Here is a 9,552-nt window from a genome sequence, read left to right as displayed (position 1 = left end):
CACTTCATTATCTACTTGAAAAACACCAATGCACTTACTTACTTTGATAATAAATAATCCGCTTCACAAATGGTAATAAACACAACACTTGTATGAACCCGTCCAAAATTTTTCATCACAGGCACTTGCTGCAAAAGAAAAAAAAAAAGTTCACCAGTTGAACAGAGGCATGGTATTAGTAACCATAACCTACCAACATCCGTGAACTTCAATCTCAAATTTAAGCTTTCTTGAAATATAGGTAGCAATGATAGATACATATTCAAGGACGAACAACATGTTTGTAGACTATAATACGGTAAGATCTGTGCTCCCTTGATTCCTAACTACAATATAGGATTATGGATATCAGTTTGAGATTTAATTATTAAATATAAATATATAATTTCAGCCATAAGAAGAAAGGGTATACTCATAAAAAACATGTCAAACCTTGTATTAAAACAAGTCTTGCTCCGAGTTCTTGAACGAAATCCCTACCTTTCTCATAATATCATTCAAGGATAAAAACGTTCAACTTTAGGTTATATTTTTTTGGGTTTTGATTTGGAAATTGGTTTAATTTTAGAGTTTAAGATGAAGGAGATGAAGACAAGGGTAAAATTGCCATTTTAGAGGCAATTGAATCGACAAGTAGAGGCAATTGTTTTAAGTAGTTTTACCTTTGGGAGCCAGTAAATCGACAAGTAGAGGCAATTGTTTATTGATAGACCTTCAAAAAACTATCCACAGAAAATTAGCTTATGAAATATAATTATGAATTTCATACATTTAAATAATGATCTATTTTTAAATAAAGTGATCTGTAGGTGTTTGGATGTGCATTGTAATATAATAATATTCAACAATTGGAATCATATAACATGAGGCAATGTTTTAAAGCGTAATTACTAGGGGTGAGCATGGTGCGGTTTGGTGCGGTTTTCAGACCAAACCGAACCGCAAACCACATGGTGCGGTTTTTGCATTCTTAAAACCGTTGGGTGCGGTTTTGCAATGGTTCGGTTTTTCGGTTTTTAAATGCGGTTTCGGTTTTTAAACCGTGTTAAGAATTTGGTGTAGTTTTTTTTTATCTTTTTTGGTGCGGTTTTTTAAAACTGTAAGAACTGAAAACCATGTGCATATAAGCTTGTATTGTGCTGTTTTTTTTAATACATTCATTTTCAGCTCAAAACAAAATTACATAATCAAAAATTGTAAATCACTTAAAATACAACTTGTGACCACTCTCACAAACTAATTAATGATTGAAGGTTGGTTTATTTTGACTTAATTTGTTACAAGCTTATTACATGTAATCGATTAGTACGTTTGGTTAACAATAGAACATTTCTTTTGCACCCCATATAGTCTTATACAAACACAAAATAAACATATAATAAATATATTATCGTTTATAACTATTTTAAATAGCATGTATATAATATACATTGATTGATTTATTAATATACACGCTTGCAGTGCGGTTCGGTTTTGGTGGACCGGTTTTTAGGATAGAAACCGCACCGCACCGTTGACCTTCGGTTTTTGCAAAAATTAAATCCGCACCAGTGGTTTTTGCATCGGTTTCGATTTTTCGGTTGCGGTTTATTACGGTTTTGTCGGTTTTTCTTTAGTCGGTTCGGTTTTTGCTCACCCGTAGTAATTACTTATCATTTTCAAAGGTGATGAATATTGGTAAATTTTTCATTATTTGAGGGGTATATGAGTACTTTCACTGACTATTTAAACCTTTGTTGAAAAATACTCATAAATTACCCGAACATTGCAATCTTCTTTTAAAATACACATCCAAACATTATAATATTTTCCAAAATACATCTCCAAACACCATAGAAGTGTAACCATTTTGAATAATTTTTGACGATTTTAAATTCACATATTTACGTAAATGGGTAGAAATTTATTAAGTATAAATAGTAACTAACACATCAAAATCAACAAGCAATTGGGATTGATCTGTTACCTCTCTTTCATTACACATGGGGATCTGAACAAGTACCATGTGGAAACTGGAAGCATCTTCAATTTCATAAGCTTCACCATCAATTGGGTGTTTTATGCTATTGAACTTGATCCAACAAGCATTCACCAGCAGCCAATTAACCTCTGCAGACATGGATACAAAAGTACAAAATCACTATGAACTCCAAAATGGACAGGAACAAAGGAGTATAAAAGTAAATTACTAATTACTAAGAAATAAATAAAATCAACATTAACCAAAAGGAAAAAAAAAACTCAACCAAATTGGTGTCCTTCATCTATGATCCAGTCCTGCAAAATGACTTAACCGAATTCTCCCTCACACAGGTTTTTACATTGAAAACAAGAAAATATTAGAGGCATTAATATCAATGAAGATCTCAAATCAATTTACTTACATATAGCTTTCATCTTTTAAAGTACTAGTTTTAGATTCATGTGGCATAAGAATTAAGAAGACCCTTCCATAAACTAATTAGTTGTAGTTAGTTCTTCATTAAAGTTCTCTTTCATCCCTGAGATAGATTGACATACATCAAAAGCTATAACTGACTTGGGTATTTTGTCAAACACATGGAAGGCATAAATGATTTTAACCAATCTTCATCATAATACGTGCATATATCGTGATAATATTTCTAAAACCTATGTAATAAAAAAAATACACAAAAAATCTACAAATGATAACATACTTTACTATGTATGATGAGAAGAACCAGACCTAGTGCTTCAATGAACAGAAAGAATGATTGAACCACTGTCCCACACCTAAAATTACTAATTTGCCCTTACAAAATCATATTTTAAACAGTTCTTAGCACAAATACACATTAGAGAGATAAAGAAAGAGAACAAGAAGAAGACAATCCTAACAAATAATAGAGGATCTTTGACAAGATCAAGTATATTTACCTTCCTTAAAAATTCAAGAGCCTCTTCATTAAGGTTATAGAGATCTGTACAGAGCTGAATTGTTGTTAAAAGAACCCCATGATGCTTTTCCTTAAGTAGGGAACCCCATGCTGCCTGTAATTGAAAGAACTTGTGTGAGTATGATTCTATGAAGTGTGAAATATGAGAATTAGATGTAACATCCTTGAGAGATCCTGAAATGAAATGAATGTTAACATAAGCATACTTTCTTACGAATATTTGGATCTTGATATTGCAGCAATCTTTCAACTTCAAGTGCAAGATCACGAGCCATTTCTACAGAACCTATATTACCCAAAGCACAAAGAGCTAGTCCCACAATGTACTGATTGGTGTGGTTAAGATCTCTGCAGATGATGAAAAAAATGTGTATATATCGATTACATTCCAAGGTTGCTATTTGTATCCAAATTTGTTTGGTCATCATCAACAATGCTTATTTCGGGACCTGCAAGGATGCCTATATCCATTACATCAACCATTAGTTCTGATAGTACATAAAAAATATCTAAGATGAAAAAGCATGTGTATACCTTCTCAGTACTATCCATGGCGATTGGTGATATTGCCGGTGTAAGGTCGTGTAGAATGAGAGGAGAGACGTATGTGAGAATTGAATTTTTTTAAGAACGATTGAGTTGTGGAGAGTGAAGCCGATTCGATCTTTGAAGAGTGGCGAAGCTCGGAGAAAGGAGGTGGAGTAGCAATGGTGGATTTAGGGTTGAAGAGTTGGGATGTTTGGTGTAAGAGAAATTGAAATTATTGCCAAAGTAAGATTGGCAGCCACACTATTAGGGTTTCTTGGGTACAACATACGAAGGAGTAGATGGAGAAGGTGTAGAAGCATCAGGCGGGGTTTATAAGTTTTAGGGATTTCGTTTCCCTTTAAACGCACCTTTCGTTAAAATTATAAAACGACATACTTAGACGACGCACTTTTTACGACTGGTGCCCTTCATGTTTTTTTTGTTCTGACACTAATTTCAGGGCACGCATAAATGTGTGTCCTCTATCCTTCAAATTTTAGAAGAGATGACATTATTTTTAGGGTGCACACTTTTTCGTATCATAAATTACTGCGTGTCATTGTTTGCGCATCATTAAAGGGTTGTTTTCTAGTAGTGAGAAGCCCGAAGAGAAACTCATTCAGGCCTTTGATCAGTTTAATCATCTCCTCAGTAAGATGATAAAGCATGGGATCGAAAGGAAGGTTATTGAGCAGAAGGTTACCTTCATGAACGGTCTTAGACCCGAAGGGATGGGAGTTGTGTCTACAGTGAAGGCACACAAATAGTTCAGATCCTACTCTCTGGCGAGGCTGGTGGGAATTCTGTAGTCCCATGAAAGTGCAGTATCAAAGGAAACGAATGTGGTTTCCAACTTGGGTTCATTAGCTCTTATCTCCAAAGGAAAGAGTGTTGTTGAAGAAGAAGAAGAATTAGATCTTGCTGACTATGATCTAACTGGTGAAGAGTATGTCCTGATGGTTTCCAATCCAAGAAAGTTTATCAAAAGATAGTTTTCCGCCAATAAGAACAGAAACTGGCAGGGAAGTTATAGTTCTGAAAAAGTGAAGGAGGAACCGAAGATGGGCTCAAAGTCTGAAGAATCTAAGAAGGAAACAAAGAGTGGTGGTGATTCAGGTTTTGACTGTCATTATTGTGGAGGCAAGAACCACTTTGCCAAAGACTATATGTTGAAGAAGAAGTCTGAAAGAGTTGATGAAGACGATAAGGAAGCGAACCTCTTAAGACGATTGGAGGAGATCAAGAAAAAGAAATCAGCAGCTAATAATAACACCATGAATGCTTTTATTGTATAGGATACAGGTAATAATGATGAATTTGATGGAGTGCAGGTGTGGTCCACAGATTCAGAAGACGAAGAAGTAAGAAATCCCACTCATGGCAAGGCCCTGCTGGTGAAAGAAGAAAAGGTTGAGGGAAGATGTTTAATGGTGACGGAAGGTGTATCACAGATGAGAGGATAGATGTTTCACTGCGAAACCTGTTAGTGCACAGATCAACGAATGTGATGAGTTGATCAAGAAGCTACAAAATATTCTTACTTCTCTGAAAATTCCAATTACTAACTATGAAAAGGAACTGAATGGATTAAAATCTAAATTTTCTAGTTTAAGTAGTAGTCTTACCCAAACTCGTGTCACAAACTCTAACCCGACTGATCAAATTAGCAGGATATCATCGAAGAGTGAGGAGAGGAGAATCTGGATTGAGCAGAAGGAGAAGGAATTAAATAGGTCTAGGGATGAGTCAATCTATTTGCATCAAGACAATCGTAAGCTGTTAAAACAACCAAATGTTTTTTGTTTGATTGCGAAAAGATTATAATTTAATATCACACAGTTACATCTCGATTGTGAAATAGGAAAGAAGATATATCGCATGATTTTACCCTTCCTTGAGTTAAAGGAGGATGAAGTCGATGCTAAAGCTTACAACTGTGAAAATGCTGTATCTTCCGATGAAATATCTCCTGCCTACAAAATTAGTCTTGAAAAAATAGAGTCCTACATAAAGTCAAAAGACCATAAGGACATGCTCAAAAATTTGTTAGATGAAAACGATAAATTGAAACCGAGAACCGAAACTGTACAAAAATTTGACTCGTTGAATGCCAAATTAAGTTCAGAAAATCAAATTGATGTTGAAAATGCATCTAAACTTAATCAGGATGATGACATGAGTGAAATATTTGTAGAGGATGTGGTGGACTGCTCTGAATTTGTCAAGAGCGAACCCAAAACCAATAAAAATCTAATTGCTGAAAACTCTGTTGAGTTCGCTCACCCATCGATAGACAAGGTCAAAGTCCTCAAGGCAAAAGTTGTTGTATATTAGAAGGTTCAAACAACTCCAAATCAAGTTTACACGGTTCAAGGAGTCACACCTCAACAAACAGCATAACTGACAGCATTGGTAGAAGATGTGACAACCTGAAATTTAACCCGTCATAGTAAAGCCTTTTCCGCTAATAAAACTCGCTTTATTAAATTGTTCCGTTAACCTTTTTGGATTAGGTTAATTAAATTTCGACTTTTTATTATGACTTCATAAGAGTCGGGACAAATTAGAAACACGTGAAACTCCCTCAATATCCCCTTGAAATATTTTAGTTACAATCAAGTCAAATTACGACCATTTATTCGGGTATGACCATAAGCCCCGTTTAACATCAGTACGGGTAGATTTCCACTGGGCCACAAAATCAAACCCTATATAAGGGTGAGAGAACCTCATTTACACCCTTTCCACCCTCTCTCAACTCTCTCTCTACAAGTTGCTTTCAATCGAAAAACGCCTCTTTCAAGCTCCATAATCGTAAGTAATCTATCCTAGCTTGTTGTTTAGCTTGATATACTTGCAAATTCATGTTTAAATAATCCAAAAGCCTCAAAATCATGTGTTTACGGCCCAAGAACACTCTTGGACCGCAAACACCCATTAGTGGGATTTTGAAGCCCCAAATCCCTTCTAGTGCTTAGATAGGACTTAAGGACTTGCATGTATGAGCTTAGAACCCCAAAATCATATCATATGGAGAGTAAACATGAGTTTACGGTCCAAGAACACTCTTGGACCATAAACCCCTCTTCATGGGTCGTGAACACCATTTAAGGTGTTAAATTTGCCCTTAAACACCTCCTATGGCTTGGATAAATGTCTAGAATCAACCACCATTGAAGTAGGGGCATTAAACATCAAAGAAACTATGGACTTAGGAGTTTATGGCCGTAAACCCCCCAAAGGATTGGTCCATGGGCCGTAAACTCCCTCAAGGAGGCCAAATGATGCCCTAACTTCCCCCTTTGACTTGGAATCATGCATAGAACCTTATATTCTTTCATTTAAGACCTTAAATCATGAATTGAAGGACCAAGTGAGAGTTTACAGCCATAAAATCTATGTTTATAGCCGTGAACTCCCTTAAATGGTTCATTTGGAGCCTTAACCCCTTCCTATACCCTAGAATTGAACCTAGCCTAATTCCACAAGTGTTGTAAGACCTTGTAGCATCCAAAAACACACCACCCATGAGTTTACGGCCGTAAACTCATGGGGATATGGTCTTAGGACCGAAATATCCTCTAAGAGTTTACCCTTGAAGAGTAAACTCCCTAACTAGGCCATACACCCGCTTATTGAAACCCATTAGCCTCCTAACAGTTGACCAATGTGTTTTTCCGCACATTAGGATGCTTATACATGTTTGACTACTGTTATAATCACTAATTAGATGTAAACATATGTCTTTATATGTTATTAGGTTATTAAGTGTGTTCAAGTCTTTACTTGACACCGAGCACCCAACCGACACCTACATCCGATCCACTTACAGCAGGTGAGTTCATACCTCTGAATTAACCTTTTAGACGATTTTAACTGCTTTTATAGCGGGGAATACAAGTTGAACTGTACAATTATTAGATAAATCACATGTGATTGATAACTGTATAGCAAAATGGATTTTTGCATGTTAAAATGTTCTATCCAACTTAAGATTTTCCAATCTCGTTTTCAAGTCTTATTAAAATATGAGTTTCTCTTTCAGATTATCATAAGTATTCGAAAGCTTTTCTGAAGGTTTTTCAACGGTTTTCAAAGTTTGTTTTATAGAATGACATCGAGTCGAACTTTCTTGTTAAAGGTTTTCCAAAGGTTTTCTTCACTTAAACTGTTTATTAAAAATCACTTTCAAAGCTATTTATGAATGGTTTTTCAAAGGATTCCAAAGATTTTCAAAACTTGTTTTACAAAATGACATCAAGTCGTAAATTTCCTATGTATGAAAGTTTTCCAAAGGTCTCGTCAAAGTTTTCCTTCTATGTTTTTACTTCGTTAAATGCATGCCTATATTTGTATAGTTATATAAATAATGTTTAAAGGACTTAGGAAGGCTAGTTCGCCCTATTTCCTTTTCCTCGTTGGGATGTGGTCTGGTGGGTATCGGTTATCCGTCCGAAGGTCGTTTAAACATTAGTTATATATCATGTATACATATATTGACATAAAGGTTTCCATCGACCAGTTCATTTCCCTTCGGTAGCAAGGGCATCCTTCCATTCATCATTCATAGATCAGAGACACTAGTAACTATTATAGGAATAGTTAGGAGATTCTAATCACTCTTTCTAGTCCAGAGAATTCCAAAGGAGTCAGTTCATTCGTTAGTCTATATTGTCATTCCAGTACTTACAATAGAATTCAAAATACGAGATGCATCTTCAAGAAACGGATCTCCCCGTCGTCAAGTTGGTAACCAGAGTCTTCTGGAGGGAGAGCGGGCATTGTGTGTATAGATCTATACGGGACTGACACTCCCACACCCTGACTACTAGCTATAGCTCCCGACCTACCAAGCCAAGGGGTGACAAATGTCACATTTGTTCCGACACTTGCAGAGCGTCAAGTACTCTATTGTCAATCAGTATGGTTACGAGTATCTCCATGTTTACCTTATAATTCATGGCCTTAAGGTAACACGATATTTTTGAAACAACCCACTTAGGATTACCGGATGTTTTAGACTTTGCTAGCTGTGTCGTTCATTCGATATTGTCTGGAGTCTGTATTTTCATTGTTTTAGACTTTGCTAGATGTGTTTTTCATTCGATACTGTCTGGAGTCTGTGCTTCCTTTTGTTAGATTGATCCAGGCGTATCATTCATTTGATACTCTCCTGGAGTCTATGATTTCTTTTGCCCTAGTCAGCAGTATTACTGCTGAGGCATATGTTATTTTTCCCCTAGTAATTTTACTATCGATACTCTCATATTTTCTTTAAAGTCAATACCGTATTTTGGTAATAATAGTATTTTGGGGACTATTACTCCTTAAAACATAACTCTGTCGGGTCTTGGTAGAAGATTGCTTTTATGTAGAAAATATAGGATTTTCTGGAAAGGACGCTAATACAGCGTAGATTCTAAACTACTATCTTTCATAAAGTTATTTTGAATAAAAATGCGTATTTATACAAATGACAATAACTACTTATGGACTCACCAACATTATATAAATGCTGATACTCGTTTTCTAAATAACTTGTATTCTCAGGTCAACGATAGACAGGTACATCCCGGGAGCTTTTGTGGAGACAGCCTAGTACCGAGCTGCATCTATGTTATGTTCTATAATTACTTTGATATTACTATAACATGTAACTGATGTAAAATTATTACTATTAATGCAATGGTTGTTGTACTTTGATTACTATACTCCATATATTGTGATACTAGACATGACGTCATCCACCCCAGAACGTTTCTGCCGTTCCGGTTTTGGGGTGTGATATATTGGTATCAGAGCATTATTTATATTGAGCTGAGTATATCAATTCATAAAAGATTTGCAGCCTATAAATACATAGGGATAAAACAATCTGACCAACAATTATACTTTAAAATATATCCATATTTTACCAAAGTATAAAACACTCGAACAAAAGTATCACAAAAAGAACAAAATAAAAGTCTTTGGATGTTGACCACTACCGTCAAACCTGGGCAGTTATGTAATCGTAAGCTGGAATAAATGTAACCTGATCTACTACATTTATTCGAGATGTGATGAAAGTGTGTTTGGGAGTGATAGTGGTCTTGCAACAGGTCTG

Source organism: Lactuca sativa, chromosome 5, assembly GCF_002870075.4.
Source record: "Lactuca sativa cultivar Salinas chromosome 5, Lsat_Salinas_v11, whole genome shotgun sequence".
NCBI classification, from domain to species: Eukaryota; Viridiplantae; Streptophyta; class Magnoliopsida; order Asterales; family Asteraceae; genus Lactuca; species Lactuca sativa.
The sequence above is the reverse complement of the archived record's forward strand: the minus strand, read 5'-3'. Positions refer to the sequence as shown.